We start from the raw sequence: 19224 nt of genomic DNA, 5'->3' as shown, positions 1-19224 counted from the left end.
CTCTCAGGGCTAAAAACATTGCACAGAGCTTGATGGTCTTTCTCTCTCTGTCTCTCTCTAGGCTAACAGAACAGCTGTAGATATCACAAAATGGCTAAACTTACAGTCGCCAAAAGCAGAAATGCAAAGTATCTACCCAGGGAAGATAGACGGTGTGAAGGATGACAAAATGCAACAACATCACGCCTGTTATAGCCTACATTATGTGTGTGTGTTTATGCCCATGCATTTTGCTGTGGCTTTGTGCATTTTGTACATTCCGGGCTGATGGACACACATACTAATATGCCTGTGAGCGTTTCTGCATGTGTGAAGCCTGCGGAGTGTGAGGAAGCAACTTTTCAGGAGGCAAAGGCACAAACTGTGAAGAGATGGGCTTAATTAAAATCCACATGAATATGCATGAGACACTTGTACGGTTCCAGTAATTACATATTGAAAAAAGGTTTCATGCACTAGTGAGACGCTGGCGTAAGTATTCTTAAGTGATGTCTAATTCCAACACGCCGCACGGCACAGATCGGAAGGGAGATAGTAAAAACTATCCTTTAGAAAAATGAAAGAAAAAAATAAAACTCAGAGAAAACAGAAAAAGTGCAAGAGATTGTAGAGGTTAAGGTGTTTGTACAAAACCATTGTAAAACACATGAGTTTTTAAGAGAGAAAAACACCTACAATTTATGTTAACCAGACGCAGCAGTTCACAAAACGATCAGTGCTGATCTTTACAGAGGTACAACTTGGTTATTGCTGAATACATGCTGCAATTGCACAATACCTTCATGTCAACCTGAATATTTACAAGCACTTACAGCAGACAGACATATCTGCCCACTCAGTCTCAGTATAGCACAGAATATTTACAACAGAAATGTTAGTTAAAAAGGCGCACTACAGTATTTTTTTGTGTTGCTCTGAATAGAATGCGTCTTGGATAGTGACATCTAGTGGTGTGGATGCAGCATCACATAAAAGTTTGGTTTCAACTGACACTGAGGAAATGCTCTATATGAGTAACTTTTTTAATTACTATTACTTTAGAGTTCACCTTTTCTTTTTCTTCTTTCTTTCTTTTTTTTTTTTTTTTTTTTTTTTTTTTTTTTAAATGAGGAAAAACCCATGTGCTTAAAATTTGTTGCCTAATTTACCTCCGTTTTGGTTGGGGGAAAAAATGTTGATAACTCTGGTAATGTTAACTCAAAAACTGAGGTGCATGTGTTTCGATCAATGAGGCCTACAATCAATTGGTTCCAAAAAGAGAGTTAGTGATAATATAGCATAAAGAGAGATTTATATGCTTTTAATTTTAGGACAGTCATTTTTGACCAGGAACAAGGTGATTAAAAAAATCCCCAAAAAGTACAAAAATAATGCAATTATTGGAGGGATGTTTTTGTACGCTGTGAGAGCGTAAGTTTTACTCCAATGCAATAACATTAACTAGCATTTTCAGCATTAAATTCTCTCCAGGTCAAAATGACCAGCACACTACATCCGGGTTAAAAAATATAAGGAAATCAAATATTTTCTGTTCTTAGATGTAGAAAGACAGTGGAAGGCAGAAAAGTGGAAAAGAGGGAGAGAAGCTGAAAGGGACTGTGAAAGAGATTCAGAGAAGGATAGAAAAGGAAGTTGGGAATTGCAATGGCAAGTATGATAGGATGGTTAATCACCACTTTGCCCCGCTAATTTTGCGCCCCCGTGGCAACAGAGCATGTTTTATTCAACAATTTATTAGATCCCCATCCATTCTCGCACTTAACACGCTGAGTCCACACCGCTCCGCAGTGCACCGCGTCTTCAGATCCGCCCAGCAGCGGCACGGCCTGTCTGCAGACCTCCCAGCTATCATTTCAGACCGCCGACAGAACAGCCAAACATCATTACAGACTGTCTACAGACTGAACCAACATCACTGCAGTTTTCCCTTTACGGAATCATCCATCGCTGTGGTGTCTACAAACCCTCCAAACATCACCCACAGAAAAAAATGAAGGAAGGGAACGGAGGTAGCATGAGAGAAGGGCTGCGACAGCAGCACCAGGCAGGGTACTAATGGCTCCCCGAGCTGTGAGACACTGGCATTATGCAGAAACATGCTGGCCATATGGAAAAGACAATGAAGTACAGTAATTAAAACAGAACAAAGAGAGAGACGAGTGTGCCATAATTAGAACACTGATTAATCAGCTGATAATTTTACCTTGATTAATGTTCCTGATTTTCTTTTCATACTGACCTGAGCCAGTTGGGTACGGTCCAATTAAATTTAAATTAAGCGGCCGAAAATTCTGTATCAGAATAAGATGTCACAGGACAGGAAAGTATAATTGTTTTATTGGTATGAACAATATGCAAGATTATACCTTGCTGGGCAAGTGTTCTCAATATGCATGTCAGGTTTGCTTAATTGTTTATATTGTATAATATGTGATATTTAACATATTATACTTATTATTATTACGCAGAGTCAACAGGGTGATCATCTTGTAACTCCCCATTGTCAGAGATAATTTTTGAAGGTCCCTGAAGCTGCTCATTTTTAAACTTTATTTACAAAAATGTGAGTGGCAACATATTTTACAAATTCAATAAAATAATGATAAAATTTCAAAAAAATTCATAATTAGATGTTTCAAAAACTGAACATTCTTCAGGGTGTAAGACTACTTAATTAACATAATTTTCTAGTCAGTTGTGCTTTTTTTAATTACTTTTTACTCTTCCTTTTTTATAGTTAATTCTGCCTGTTAAAATATTTTAGAGCTTGACATAACTTGAAAAACTTACATTCGTTATAAAAATGTCCACTTTCCATAGTTTCCTAATATATACAGATTTTCCAAGACAGTGAGAATCCTATAGTTCTTAAATAAGTTGTTAAGGAAACAAATTAAATATTTTATTTTTTGGACAATGTGCATGCTTATTACACTGCTACTCACCAAATAAATAAACAGATGGAAATTAGATTTTTAGCTGTTTATTATGAGCATCCAGTGAGAAAAAATAACAGAACATTACAATGTACAAAAAAGCCACAAGGTGAACACTACAACCATTTTACAATAATATTAAAACTGAAAAATTCTGAGGTAATTTTCACTATAATCTATAAGTGAAATGCAAGATGGAATCAATTTTGTGTTTATGAAATACAGAGAAAGCCAGTCTGCGATGTGAGAGACATGAAAGAAGTGCTTATTTCAGTTACTTGGATGAGCATTGTAATGGATGATGCTGAACATCAGGCCTCTGAATCAAGTATTCAAGAGCGTTATGGAATGCTCATTTAGTTTTTCAAGACTAAGGCGGAATTACAGAAAATATTGTTCAACTATTAGATAAATGTATAATTTATGTGGCAAAAAAAAAAAAAATGCTGTTCAAAATAATATACAAACTTCCTCTCACTCCAATTACCTGCTCCATTATTCTTTTCAAATCAACTTTAACAGTAGGCTATATTTCCCCCAAAATATCAATACACCAATGGATGGCCAGAAAGATGTTATTTAGTACAAACGAGAGCTCCCAGCAGCCCGACTCCCTGGGTGGGTCCCCTTAGAGATGTCCCACTCTGACACCAACTCCTCAATCACAGCCAAAACTAATCTGCCCAATATCACACAATGGCAGGTGCATTTATTCTGTCAATTGAGAGGAGAGGGGAAAACAGTTGGACGGCTAAATGAAAAAGCAGGCTCTCGCGTTCTCTAGTGGCCTCTCCGCGCTTCGCTTTCGTCCGGGCTGGGGCTGTTGGCCAGGCTTCAGTTGACTGGCTGGCGTCCAGCCCCTGTAGAGTCACTTTGGGCAGGCCCTGCCAGCCATGTCAGCGTGCCAAAGCCTCCACCACCAGCGTTAGTGGAGGGCACCGCTACTGTCACCGGCGCCCCAGCGGACCCGACCTGGAGCGCCGTGTTAATTCACTCAGATCTATTTAAAAGCGGGTGACAGCTCTGTTGCGGATGGAGAGGTGACAAGGGCAGCTGTTCCCTTGCACACATACACAAACACTACTACAAACATTCAAACTACATAAGACCAGCATGTTGACAAAGCATGCAGTGGCCGCTAAAAAGGTATATTTAGATTATTTATAACATTTCATATCATAAATATTGTATTTATACTATGTAAATATTATATAAAATATATACTATCTTTTGAAAGGTAGTGTATGTATCCATCCATCCATCCATCTTAGACTTCAAAAGTTAGGCATCAGTAGGAGCTTTAGGAGCTCTGTTATGATAGGTTGCATTTATTACATCAAAATACAGTAAAACTGTAATATCATGTAACATTGTTGCAAATTGAAATAGCTGCTTCTATATTGGCATGTTATTTTAAAATGTAATTCATACCTTTGATAGCAAAGATTAATTCAGTTATATAATCAGAAAACATTCAAATATGCTGATTTAGTGCTCAAGAAGCATTTCTTGTTATTATCAATGTTGAAAACAGTTGTGTTGCTTAATATGTTTGTAGAAACCATGACTGAAGGTTGAATAGAACGTTGTTTCAACATAGAATAACTAAAATAAATAATAAAAATAAATAAGAACTATGTAAATGTCTTTACTTTTGACAATAGAGAGACGAAGGGGAAACAAAGCACAATGCAATACAATGACATTAATATTTAAGAGCACCTTAAGTGTCCAAATATGCATGTATGATCTCTATGGGCAAAACAGAACGGCAAAAGTAACCCCTAACGTATACGCTATAAATCCTAATTCAACCCAAGTCATAAATTGAGCAGCAGAAAACTGAGAATTGAAGGGAGAAAAAGTGGCATAAAGAGATAAAGAAAAGGCCTCCTGTGATCTTGATATATGAGCTTTGTTAAATTAACGTGTGGTTTCCAATCAACAGAGGCACGCCACAGGGCTTCTCATCAATGCAGACAAAAAAAAGAACCTCATCTGTAGCAGTCGAGCAGGGAGAAGCTGGGAAATGATCCAAATTTTGACTCACAAGTTATATGCAATGACCCACTCCTGATGGAGGCCTCCAAGCTCATCTAGGCCCTTTATCTTCTCTCTGGTGGGACCCCAGCACCATCTCCATTGGACCGGGCCTGTAATTGACCATTAAGGTGCTACGAACATTTTTCAGTTATCTCCCAATGACAATAACAGCAATAGTACATGACAACATTCCATTAGTGTTCAATTTGAGCGCAGATGGGCACGCATATGAACGCGTGTGTGTGTGTGGAATACGATGACAAATATCTGCTGCTTTTTAGCATGCCTTCACGCGTTGGCTTCTTTTGTTTCCACACTGGAAATGAAACCAAAATAGGCAGAAGATGCTTGGTAACATGTAAATGTTCAACTATCACTTCTACGTCTGATGTGCAGTGAGCATTGAGACCTTGCCTCTGTCATATGCTGTGTTTAATTACATGGAAACTTTCCTTTCCTGAGGCCACGGCAGCGTAGTGTTTTGACAAGCAGACCCTCGCACTGACAACGTTTCTCATGGATGATTTGGGATAAACTACACTCAGACATAAAAGATTAGTCCATTAAGAGCAGCAAACGGCGCTGTCTCATTGATATTCAACGGCGAGCTAGTGGTAAAACAGATTATCGGTTGATGGAGCCTTCATTAATTCAGTTCAGTCTTCGGGTTGCCCGTGTCCTGTTTGCTTCTAAAACACCACAATTGTTACTGATCTAATAAAATCATGAGATGCAATGATGAAATAAATAAATACTTGAATGTCTCCGGCTATGACATAAGCCGACAGCAATAAATTGGAAATTAGCCACAAAGCCGTAGTAAAAAATGTCGGAGGATCTATCCTGCTGGCATTTGATTGGACTTGACACGTCTACGAACAGGTGCGCATTTATCTCCAAAGTAAAACGAAGAGGCTTTGCCCATTTCAATGCCTGCGTTAAAACAAAGCACAAACTGCACTGTGATTTATTCAGAGTTGTTTGAAAAACTTTGATTAGGGGGAGAAAAAACCCTACACAACACGCAACATCCAAGTCCACATTTAGCTCCAATTGTGCAAGACATTTTTCTTCCATGGCCTTTTTGATATTCTAATAACAGGCGGTGAGCTGGACGCAGGTGTGGTGTTCTGGGCAATAACAAGGCCTGAATAATTACCGCCGCCATATCCATAACAGCCCCAAAGCTCAGAAGTGTGTTCAGTCTGTGGAGCCCCTTCTCTCCGGTGTGGAATCCGCCCCTTCGATGGTAAATGGCAGAACTGGGATCGCTTCCAGATTTAGTGCTGCCCAGTTAGAGAGAAAATAAAGCTGGCAATCCTCAGGAGAACTCTCTAATGTCTCTGTTAATTGTGAGTTATGGGTAAACATTGCAGGCTTGCCGAGGTCAAACCTGTCAGCAATAATACTTTTCAGGAGGAATTTACGAGATGGCCCTGTTTATTCCGCTATAAAAGGAAGTAACAGAAGGAATTAGACACGGTCTGTTGTTGTCGTTTCTTTTTGCTGTTGTTTGCTCATGTCAATCCCTCTTCCTGTCATCTCCTGATTCCCATTACGCAGAGAGAGCTACTTATCTACACAGTGTGACAGTGCCAGTCTGGCTGGATGAGGTACTTGGGCACAATGCGGTGGAGAACGATCTCTCACAGACATGTCCGACAAGCTCAGCTATAATGACAATTCAGAACTTTAGCCTCATCTGCAAAAACCTGTTATTCATGGGTCAATGACATGGCGCTCAGTTTTTGTCTGCTCATTTATTCCAAAATACATTTAAATTCGAATTCATTCATACAATGAACCGAATACAATGCTTGATGCGCACGTTTTACCTTCTGAATTAATTAATTAGGATTTTATCTTTTTTTTTAATTTTCTTTAAGGGAGAAATATAAAGTGAAAAATGTCAGGGTATAAAACTTCTAATATCATAAAAAAAAAAAACTAAGCAAAAAACTAAAAACTAAACTAAAATTATTTCTCAGAAAAATTAATGATTTGTCTTCCAAATCAATGCCATTAAATAAATAAATAAATAAATAGTCTGCAGACCCTCATGACTGTGTGTAAAACTCACTAAATCTTCTAAAAGTACACAATTTGAACTACATTAATGATTCAATGCATTTTTATAATTATTAAGATGTGTACATTTACATGTACTCGATACGTAATATATGTTATTACATTTTGCTTCATGGTTACCCCACATGACAATTTTAAGTCTCACTAAATTAAAATGTTACTTGAAAACGGTTCATTCACATGGTTTTGAAAACAGCTTTTCAAAATCATATGAAACCACAAGTGCCAAGATCTTAGAAATGTGTCTGTATTCCTGCTTTTTTCAACTCTTTAAAAAAAAGTTTTCATTATTATAGACACTCGCTGTGTTTACACTTTCGTACAAAACAAATGGATGGAGAACATACATATATGTAGTATAAAGATGCTTTAACATGAAAAAAAAAGAGTCTTGGCGTGCCTATTCAAAGCAGACCTACATTCTCACACAAAGAGATTTTAGGTGTGATAAATGTTGGAGACCAAGGGACTAACGTGAAGCCTTGAATTGTGTTCGTTTGAGGAGGCGAGGGCGGTACGTTCCCTCAAGGCTGAACCAAATAGAGAGATCTGGGGATGTATGGTTATTAAGGGAAACGGTTCTTGGCACTCTCACGCGGGGGCATCCTCTGTGGGAAAGAGTAGAATTAGAGGCGTCCAGATTCAGACCTGAGCCATAGAGAGGCTCTGTATGAGGTAGCATTACTTTAACAGCTGTGTAAATAGCTTTAATTCCATCGTTGGCTGGGCTACTGGCCGCTCACCAGCTCACAGAGTCAACAGAGAGCTAATGATATCAAAGCCCTCCACACTTTCACTCAAAGCCCAAGAACGGACAACGATCTCCTATCCACCTCCTCCAAAAGAGTCCAGGCCATGCTGGCAGGAGGTGCGGATGAAGATGAAAGCACACGGGGGAGAATTGTTAATAAACCCAAGGACACGGAGAACAAGTGTCTTTCCATCCATCTCCATCAGCTGCGGGACAGCAGACGACAGCATGAAAGACAACAGCCCCACCTATATTATCATTCAAAAGGTGCTTGATGTAAAGGAAAAAAAAGAGAAGCCAACTACGAGAGGAGGAGACAAGGAACACAAAGCCTGCTAGTGTGTGGATGTTTGATTAATTTGCTGAATATGTCTCCAGTAAGGAAGTACAACACAAAACATGCATGATGACAAATGCGGGTGCCATGCTACATGATATAAAACGCCTTGCCAATTACCTAACAATAATAAATCATAATGAAATCTTCAGCAGACGTAAGTTTAGATAAAAATCATCATGAATGCATAACAGTGTACTAATGTATGCAGTGGGATATCTATCTATCTATCCACACATTTACATAAAAAGTAACTTGGTTTTGAAATTAAGACATTTTCACTGGAATTCAACTACTACTTTCAACTACTACTCACTACTACTTTTTATAACACCTTTATAACCTCATTTATTTATTTATTTATTTATTTTTTTCACACTCTCCAAAAAACCCTCTTGCAGCTCATCAGTGATCCTTGGATGCTTTATTTATTTTTGAAAATATGTGTTTTTGCAAATTTGTGTCATTATTTAACAACAATGTTGATGTAACCACAAAGAATCACTAGCTTGTCAGACATACACATACAGTGACAGAGAACAGACACAAAGGCATCATCGTCTGCCCTTTTGCTCCAATCTCATAATAATCCAAGCCATCCGCTCCACAAGACACCAAACCCCAACCCCACGTCACCCTGTCACCCACGTGTCCATCTCAGGTCCACTTTTCCCAATCTGCGGCCTTCCTGCCAACATCTCCACCCCTCAGCCCACATAAAAGAGACGCTCAGGCCTCTAAATATACAGTATAAAAGATGCAAATGACGCAAGTGACTGACACAGCATAAATAATCCATAAAGGCACATGAGAGGGGATGTGAGCAGCAAGACTGACTGTAATGATAAATAATGTATTACAGGAGACAGGCCTTGTTTATTTTGGTGGCTTGTGTGATTCCTCACAGACAAATTATTCCACCTGTGTGACTGAGAGGCAACCGTAACAGACAGCAGAGTGAGGAACGCATTCATCTTCTGTGTCTGTAAGTGTGTGTTATTCGATAACTGGAAACTGCTATAAAAATAAATAAAGACAAATAATAAAAATAAATAAATCACTCAATCAATTCCAATAAAATCAATAAAATGCATTTAGAAAATAGAGTGAATTTTCACTTCATGCCAATGAATTTGCAGCAAATTCATCAACTTTTAAAATTAAACAAATCTTTAAATTTCAAGAAAAATCTTGAATCTTATCTTGAAATTATATATATATATATTTTTTTTTTATCACAATTCAGTTATATTTTTATATAAATGAGAAAAAAGCAATTAACCTCATTAAATTGTTCAAAAGTTGTTCAAAACCACTATGTTCTCTAAATATATTTGAAACAATATTTGCCCTATAAGAAAAAATCTTTATTCTCAATTAAACTGATTTCATCTTAAGGATGTTGGAAGGATTTGTACCGGAAAACAAAACAAAAACTGTGATGAACATATGTACAGGAAAAACAAGGCCGGACATATATAATCCAAATTCTCACTTTCAAATTGTGAATATAGGTGTTAATACATGTAAAATGTTCATGGTGGACAAATACGAATACGAATACTTATGATGATTGAAAGGATATTTCTGTTGTGGAAAACAACCACAAGAAAACATCTCTTCACAGAATTTAATTTGCATCCCAAGGGAGCAGTATCTAGGTAACCACATCAGTATGTGGCTCTGAAATGGTGCTGATGGTGACAGTGTTAAATATGCCCAGTGAAGCACACCTCAAAGACTGACACACACACGCACACACACACACTTGTCACTCTGTGGCACGTCACTACTATCCTGGACACCCGGAGGTGTGAACCACGCATTGGGCTGGTAAGCAGAAACACTGTGAAATGTCCATACAGAATTAGCAACAGCAATTAGTGGCATTTCAACACAAGGATGAAAAGAAACAGGCCGGACCTCAAAGAGCCTCATCATGCAGACTGACAGCTCTGAGACAAGTGTGCAGAGTAGAAGGAATGTAAAATGGCAAAAGCCCAGATTTATCCTGCTCTATGATCTCGTTAACAAAATTAGTGATGAGAATGTTCATTGACAAAGGAATATTTGATCTCATCTAAGAAAAGAAACACAAGACTAAAAAGACTCATCATGGTGATTTTAAAAGACACTGTTGACAAAATGTTTCCAGAAAAAAATAACACTCCAAGAACTGATCTAAATGATCCAATAGCACAGTTGGACCTGCATGAGCTTCACTGAACATCATCTTTGTTAGCATGTTATTATACGCTCAATGAAATGCATGTACAGTATGTAGACAATTAATTACATATATCCCACAACATAAGCAAATGCACAGGGGGACTTAAACAATATCACATGCTAGTCAGACATATCGTGAATATTATTACATTATGTGTAGTGTTGTTATGGCAACATCAGAAAAAAAACATGAAAAAAAGTCATGACAGTATCTAAAATGGAAAGAATCCACAACTTGTGTAACTGTAACTTATAAAATAGTACAGATATTATGCTATCATTTAAGTATTCATGTCACGTATTTTAAATTCTAATATCTTTTATGCACGTATGATAGGGTTTAATTAATGATAGAACTAATTAATATACATACAAATGATAAGTAATTTCACAGACATTACCAAAAAAAAAAAAAAGTCATACCCTTACTTTCAGAAGTCAGCCAATCAGATAATAGATTGTTTTCCTGCTTTGTTTGCATTATTTTAAGAAATGTATACTTTTATCAGCAAGGATGCATTAAATTGATCTAAAGTGAAAGAAAAGACATTCATAATGTTACAAAGATTTCTATTACAAATACGTTTTTATTTTGACATTTGTTATTCAAAGAAGCCTGAAAAAGTGTCAGTTTTATATTAAACTGTTATTTAACCCAGTTAATATATATATATAAAAAAAAAAAAAAAAAAAAAAAATCTAGTAATATTTCTTAATATTACTGTTTTGTAGTTTTTACAAACAAAATGAATTGATAATCTTCCAGGTGCATCCAAACTTTTGAACATAGTGTACATCTGATGCTCAGTAAATGGACATTTGTCGATTTTAGTTAGTGAAATGGACTAAAATGAATGAATATGCCACAATGAAACATAGACTAAATGTAAAAGACATTTTCATCAAAAGTCTGTGTAAAAACACAGTTTCTAACCAATCAGTCTTAGCTAAGGGCAGCTAAGCTCCTGAAGAGAAAATGGAGTCGAGAGAAACAAAGTCATCAAAGACAAACCAGATGCCACGAGCTGATGGGAAGGGAAAAAGACAAAAATGAAAAGCCAACATACACAAAACAGAAGCAACAACTCCAGTAAGAAAAAAATTGAGGGCATGTGTGGAATAAATCAGAAAAGGGAAGCGTTTGAAAAAAAAAAGCGTGCATGTGTGCGGGGGTTTCAGAAAAAAAGAAAGAAAAACAGAGAGACAGAGAGAGATGGTGAGAGATTAAGAGAGGAAGAGAGCGAATTCCATCAACGGAGGAGTGAGATGACGGGGGGATATGGGACAGTTGAGGGAGGGGGCACATCTCGGAAGGGCAGAGCAAAGCGGGCACAGGTGACTGTCATGTGTGATGATTATTATTACTGTACACCTGCTCCTCCACACTAATTAACTTTGGATATGCAAATCAGCCCTATTGCATCATGGCCTCTCTCTCCTCCCCTACAGATAAGAGGATGTTCAGCTGCTGGATTTAATTAGGATAATGAACGGTCGGACCGCTGAGGGAAAGAGAGAGGAGGAGGAGGAGGGGGAGGGAGAAAAGGGATGAAGAGAGAGAGAAAAGAAGAGGGAGAGAGGTAGATGAATGAAAGTGAAGCTGGATGAGACGGAAAAGGAAGAAATATGTCAAGGGAGAGGCAAAATTAGACAAAAGATAGAAACAAAGGGGATGATGAGGGGGAAAGTCTGGAGTTTTTGATTGAAAGAGAGATGGATGGAGGCAGAAAAAGAAAGAAGAGTGAGGGCGGGAGGGACCATCCCCACGCAGAAACCCCTCCCCAGCTTGAATTCATATGCTTCGTTTGAAAGAAGAACAAACAAACAATACACCGAAGAGCGCTCTGACATACTTTTACAGATCGTATTAATGTGCACGCTTTCTGTCGTGCTCTGAAGTCTCCTTGGCGGTGGGTTTGTTGAGCCCACTGAGCTCTGATGGGGTTGGATTGATGAGATATTCGACGAAGGACTGGAGCGAGGCCACGGAGGAGACGGCAGGTGTTCTGACAAGGACAACAGCCCTTGTGCCTCCGTGCCAAAGGAGAAGCGCAGGCTCTGGGGCTGACAGGCCGCACCAGGCCTAGACCGCACCGGACAGAGCCGTCTCCTGGTTTGCAGCCAGTTAACCGCTGCGAAAACAAACCTGTCAGAGTGACACGTCCGCATTTCCAAACAGCCGAGTTCAGGACCTCACTGTCCAGTTTTATAGCACCGGCTTTCTTTTTAATAGCAAATCAGCTGATGAATTGACGGGCTGCGGAATGATAGTGTTGCCGGGAGTTTAGAGATCTGGTGCTCAGACTAATTGCCCTGTCAACACCAGGGCTGGAAATAGCCCTATCTCTGAAATGGCAAGAGAGAGGATGAGACCGAGACCGGGAGGAAAACGAGAGAGAGATGGAATGATAGAAGGAGAGGAAGAGAGAGATGATGTGTGTTAAGGCTGAGAGAGGAGGAGATGCCATTAGTTTTCACTCTCTCTCATTCTGCATGACAAACAAACACACCAAACACACACACACCAAAACAGTGTTTTTCTATTATAGGACTTTCCATTGACTTCTATTGTTTTTAAACTGAGCTGCTCATAATATTTTGCGTCTCTCCAACTTAAAGTGGAAAAAGAAAAGAGCAGCACGAACAATCTGCAAAACTTCTCCAATTTGCATTCAATGAAGGAAAGAAAATGTAACAATAGGAGTAAATGAAGACAGAATAATTATGGATGCACTTGACTCTTTAAGACATTTAGCATGTTTATTAACAAGAGGAAAACATCTCTACATTGTGAGAAACATCTCATGATAGCATATGACTCATAGGTTATTTAAATGTTTTTAAAAGTTTCAAACCATCTCAGTATTACAGAAAAAGAATGTCATCCGCAGAAGTTGAAAAACTATCAGAATTCCCACAAATACTCATACATAAACTCCACATCAAAGCACTGACCTAGCAATATCCCATATGGCGAGTGGATTACGCTGTATAGTTATAAAGTGGAAAAACTCTTGATGATGAGTCTGTTCCAGATCTGCGGTTATTGTTCTGCAGGAGGAAGATGGTTCAGATTGCCTTGCACCGCTGCCTCTCCAGAGCGACCTGCAGCCCGGAGTTCCTCTCCCCCACTTTTAATCTTTCTGCTTCAGGTGATTGATTGGAAAAGGAATGAGCTGTTTATTGGATGCAAGGGAAACAAATTGCTGTTTTAAGTGTGTTGCCTTGATACCAGACATGACTTAAGATGAAGCGCCTAACTCTCTCACTCGATTTTTTTTTTCACAGTCTCTCCATCTCTCCCCGGTGTGTGCTATGCACAACCTTCATTTGGAGAGCTGCCAACACAATCCCACTTTCACCCGCTGCATAAGTGTGCACTCTCACATAGCAGCCATTTAACATGGCATCTGTTTCAGATGCCTTTTATCAACCTATAAAATCAGCCCTTAGGTTTCCTGCGCACGCAAACGAACTTGTGATCTGGGTGAACGGTGGATTTCGCTTCGTAAATAGAACCGTAACCGTCCTGAAGTCACTCCCAAATAATCAGAGATTTGATCACTGGGTGAAAAGCGGGGGATGTGGAAACACCGATAGCCAGTCAAGGGTTATCATACGGGACTCAGATACAGACAACTGCTGTCAGCTTAGCCTTACATTCATTAACACATGTTGGCAAATTTCATGACTACTCAACATATACCTGTCTAGACACCTTGATGATCTTGGATAAGAGCCAGATCTCAAACATTACGGGCCTTGTTGTGTGAAGGACATATTCTTGGCACAGGCTTGGCGCACACTGTGAGAGCATGGTCCACTGCGGACTGGCCATAATTTCACAGGAATGGACAGACAGGAAACTGACTGCAGATGGACAGAACTTAGATAGGATAACAGGCCCATTACGACTAGCATACTACTGACAGATAATCATCAGCCTAGATCCACAATCAAATGGAGAGTTTTACATCATTAAACAAACAGGATCTATCACCATCACATGAACAAAGCGTAAAAACGGAGAAATAAATATAACATTAATGATATAATACATTTATTTTTTTATTAATATTTTTTATTTATTTTCAATGCTTTTAGTGACCACAGACTGTCAAACTCAAATTTTCTCTTACACACGGGCCAAACAATAACAACAAAAATTAAAAAGTACATATCACTTTTGCTTGATACATCCAAATAGCATGAATTGCTATAATAAGAGTTTATAAACATTTGTACATCTCTATAGTTCTTCATATTATTTATGTTTGAGATGTTGTCAATGTCAATATTGTATGTTTCAGTATCTATGCAAACATATATAAATACTAATGTGGTTAAACCATACTTTACCTAAAATACACTACCGTTCAAATTGGTTTTTTTTTTCTATTTTAATATACTTAAAATAAAAAATAAAAATCTTGTGATGGCAAAGCTGAATTTTCAGCAGCCATTACTCCAGTCTTCAGTGTCACACGACCCTTCAGAAATTATGCTCAAAAAGCACATGAGAGTGTTTAAATGTTGGGTGCACTATTCCTTTAAGAAAACTGCACCTGCTTCTCCAGAAGTCAAAATTTTCCAGATAGACAAATGTGGAAACTTTTCAAACAGGCGTACTAAGACCTGAAACAACTTGGGTAAGGTTATAACAATCCCCCATGCGTTTAGATGAATCACAATGTCATTGTCAATCAAAACACCACCAATTTTACGTTCATCAGATTTATGAGAAAACTCCTGCCTTTCCCCCTCCTTTATTTTTTATTCTTTCACCGCATGAACGAATGTGCCCATTCTCTGGAGGAAAGCATCACGTGACCTACTTAATGACAATCTGTCTCCGTGCTCACATTTCTCCACTCGGCTTATTTATTTGATAAAGTGCTATGCCTTTCCTTTTGTTGCCCTTAATCGGAGCTTAACGTCTTTACTCCGAGATCAATAAACTTTATGAATTATTTTGCCGCCGTCTATTTTTATGGTTCCTTTTGCTCATTAGCATGGCTGGCTTTATTAGCTGAGGCTGCCAGTGTCTTTAGCCGGTCCTGTGTTCCTTAGGTACAGTAAATATCACTCATGTTATAATTAATATGCACACCCTCAGCACTAATTAAAACACAGACCCCTCCAACCAGCTGGGCCCAAGCAGAAAGAGCGGCAGTCGTGCTGTAATGAACTTGTTGTAAATGTGAGCCCAGCCATCGGATATCATATCCCTAGGAGCTGACAGCATGCAACGGAGGGAGAAAGTAATAAGATCCATGAACTTGTTAATACCCACCCAACCATCCAGAAGCAAACCCCCACCATCTCTGGATAGAGAGGATATTTTAATGACACATCTCTAATTAAAGCCTTACTTTATCTCCTGTGTTTGCTTAAGAGAGATTGAACGACAAGTGAGAGAAAGAGAGAGGAGACAGATCTCCAGCAATGAAATAACTGTTCATAAAAACATAACTTTGTTTTACTTCCAAATGAGTTGTAATGGATGCATATAGTATACACCAGCTATATGCATATACACATTTCTTATGCATTAAACAGAAATAACACTATAGTTAATTAACACACAGAGAAAGTGAATACACAGAGGTTTAACCCAATATATTAAAATGCTAATTATAACTCTTCATAGAACGGCAAGTCAATACAATCCATTACAGAATTTTCATACAGGGATTACGACCCCTCGGTTTTTCATTAGTATAGAAAGTTTACTTTCTGTGTATATTGTAGGCGACCTCTCCCTAATGACCTCCTCTCTTACAGCCTAATGTGTTATAAATGTATCTTAGATCATTGAGCAAACAGTGGGAAAGGTCAAGGCTATAAAAGAAGAACAGCGGAGAGTCTGAAGAAAAAGCACAATTCACAAAGCTCCCGTCTCGCCACTAGTCTCTGCTGTTGGATCACTTTTCAAGCCTGCTCCCCACGATCCACACAAATCTGCACTTCTCTGCCCTGAAAATGGGACGCTTTACTCCAGAGTTTAGAGGTTGAGAATGTGTGGATGAGAGCGCGTTCCTATAATGCACACACAGCTATTTAGCTTTGACTGTTCTTTTCACAAGTGCATATCATATCAGAACAGGTTAGATAGGCCTAACCGTATGCCATAAAAAGTGTTTATGTTTAATGGGATTGTTCAACCTAAAATGGAAATTCTGTAATTTAGGCTATTCACCCCCCTGTCGTTCCGAACCTGCAGGACTTTTTTCTTCTTCTGTGGAAAATATAAGACATGTTGAGATGGAAGTGTATGTTGTTTGATTTTCACATTTTTTTCAAAATATCTTCTTTTGCTTTTCAAAGAAGAACGAGATGCAGGTTTTTAACGATGTGACGTTATCGAGTCTATAGCAAAAACCGAACAAAACGCATCTACAGAGTGCACGCATACATTACGTAATGAAGCCTAGTAGGTTAGACTAATGCGCGTACGCGTTCTTTCACTGCATGATTCAGTCTATTAAAGTGCATTAAGAATGATAACCAAATTCTAGATATTTATATCATTTCATATAGTTAATCAATATCCCATGAAGAGTGCAGTTTTTCTCCAAAATCACCATGGTTACAAATGTGATATTGATTTTTACAACAGTTCAATAAACAATAAGTTAATTAAGAGACTTATTAGACGTTTTAGACAGCATATTGCCTGTTTTTGCTCAATTTCGACAACAAAAATAATTCCAAATTCCATGCACAGCCACAGCACTGTGTTGCGTCTTTAGCAACATGACGTTTCGTTCCTGGATGAATCAACTTTTAAATGATTCGGTTCAATCGCAATGCCTCACTTATTAACAGTGACTTGCTGCCACCTACTGGCGGTTTTGATTTCACATTTAAAGTATCTTTATATATATATATATATATATATATATATATATAATTATATATATATATTTATATATATATATATATATATGTATGTATATATAATTTCAAACATCAGTTATCAACGTTTTGTGTTTAAAATATCAAAACATAATTTATGCATTTTTAACTGCAGGTTAAAGCATTGCATGTCCCTCTGTGCTGCATCAAACAGTGCACTTCAGATGCAGCTTCTGTGTTTCCTCTGCATTGCACAAATAAATTTTGTAAATACTGATTTCATTTGCTTAACAGCCCAAATGTCCCAAATGTAAAAATTTGACCCAAAAGGTGATGCACACTTTTCTAGGGGGAAAAAAAGTCTTTATAAAAGTAAAAAAAAAAAAAAAAAAAGCCCATAAAATGTAAAAATCAAACTTATTGGAAAAGATTAATTTCTATGACTGGTGTGATCTGATCACCACACAGAATGAAGAATATGAAAAACTTTAGAAGCTTTTGTAGTCGGTCAGCTGTCCATGGTAGTCCTTAAGATACCAGCACAATAAAACACTTGCACACCCTTAGTAAAGAATAAGTAATAAGACCCCATGGATCAGTATCGATCTTCCAGTTATGATCTTCTATTCTATGGAAAATGGTAAATGCAAGGGCTGTCAAGGCATATGTTTTCAGTCTTTTTCTTTTTCAGCTGAAAGCACTGAGGTCCACCCTATTTCACCAAGGTCCACTCACTTGAAAATTTCTGGCCTCACCACTGCTCAAAACACTGATAATTAATTTCCACCTGTCTGAAAGTCCTAATAGCAGAGAAAACTTTCATCAGCCAAACAAAATGCTATGAGGTGCTGATGTCACCTAAATTTAATTCATGTTGCAGCTAAACATGTGGTCCAAGCTGAAACTAATGAAGTCTTTCTAATTCGGTTATAGTTTATTAATGTCAAAGACACAAATCCATTAATCAAGTTATAACGCAACTGTGTGCTGAGAGAAATGGCTGGATCTGGTGCGGTAATAAGATCACATACATTTTAAAGGTCTACGATTATCACCGTGGGTTCCCGGGCTCAAGTAAGAACTCCAAAAACGATTTTCATTCGGCGCTCATTAATATGCAAAATTATTCAAATGAGATTGTAATTAAGCATCTACTCAGTGGAAACCCTTTTCATGATAATTTATGATAAACTCTGTAGCTGCTTTGATTGAGATTGATTTTTCGGTGCAGAGAAACTGTCATGAATACAAAACTGATTTCTTCCCCTTTCTCTCATCTGCTCAGGTATACAGATGCAACATACCCTATGATTATTATGATGTAGGCAGCTTATAGAGATATATTAAGCTAATCTGGATAAATTCATCTGACGAATCTGAGGAGAAATGGAAATCCTATTTTTCATGGATTTTTAATGTAAAATCTTTATCTGTACAAGCTATTTCCGGGGCCTTAAATACTATAAACATTGTGGTTCAATTAAAAAGAGAATGGAAAAAAAGAGAAATGATAACTTGAGTATTTTACATTTGATGCACGGTTGAACAAGGGCTTAGAAGGGAAGTAAATGGAGGGTGAGAGCACGAGAAGAGACAGAGAGAGAGAGAGAGAGAGAGAAATAGAAAAAAGAGGGGAATTATTATAGCCCAAGGGTTTCTGTGTTTTTCATAGTCATTCCCTGCTCTTAACAACCCACTGGAGACCAAATTAAAAAGGACTGTTAACTTATGAGGTTCACAACTGAACCACACACAGTCTAATGCTTGCTAATGCCTTTTGTATGATCTGATGGTACTGAGAGGCAGTTAAAATAGCAAAATTAACACCCAGCACGGGAGGTCAGAGACATTTTCTTCACAGATGGACGTTAAAGTCTTAACAGGCATGGAATACGATATTGATTTTTATCGTAAAACTTCAAAGAAATATTTTCTATACTGTGTGATCTTACTCCGATGAATTCATTGCGCATAAATGTTCA

This window comes from Cyprinus carpio, chromosome B13, assembly GCF_018340385.1.
Source record: "Cyprinus carpio isolate SPL01 chromosome B13, ASM1834038v1, whole genome shotgun sequence".
NCBI lineage: Eukaryota > Metazoa > Chordata > Actinopteri > Cypriniformes > Cyprinidae > Cyprinus > Cyprinus carpio.
The sequence above is the reverse complement of the archived record's forward strand: the minus strand, read 5'-3'. Positions refer to the sequence as shown.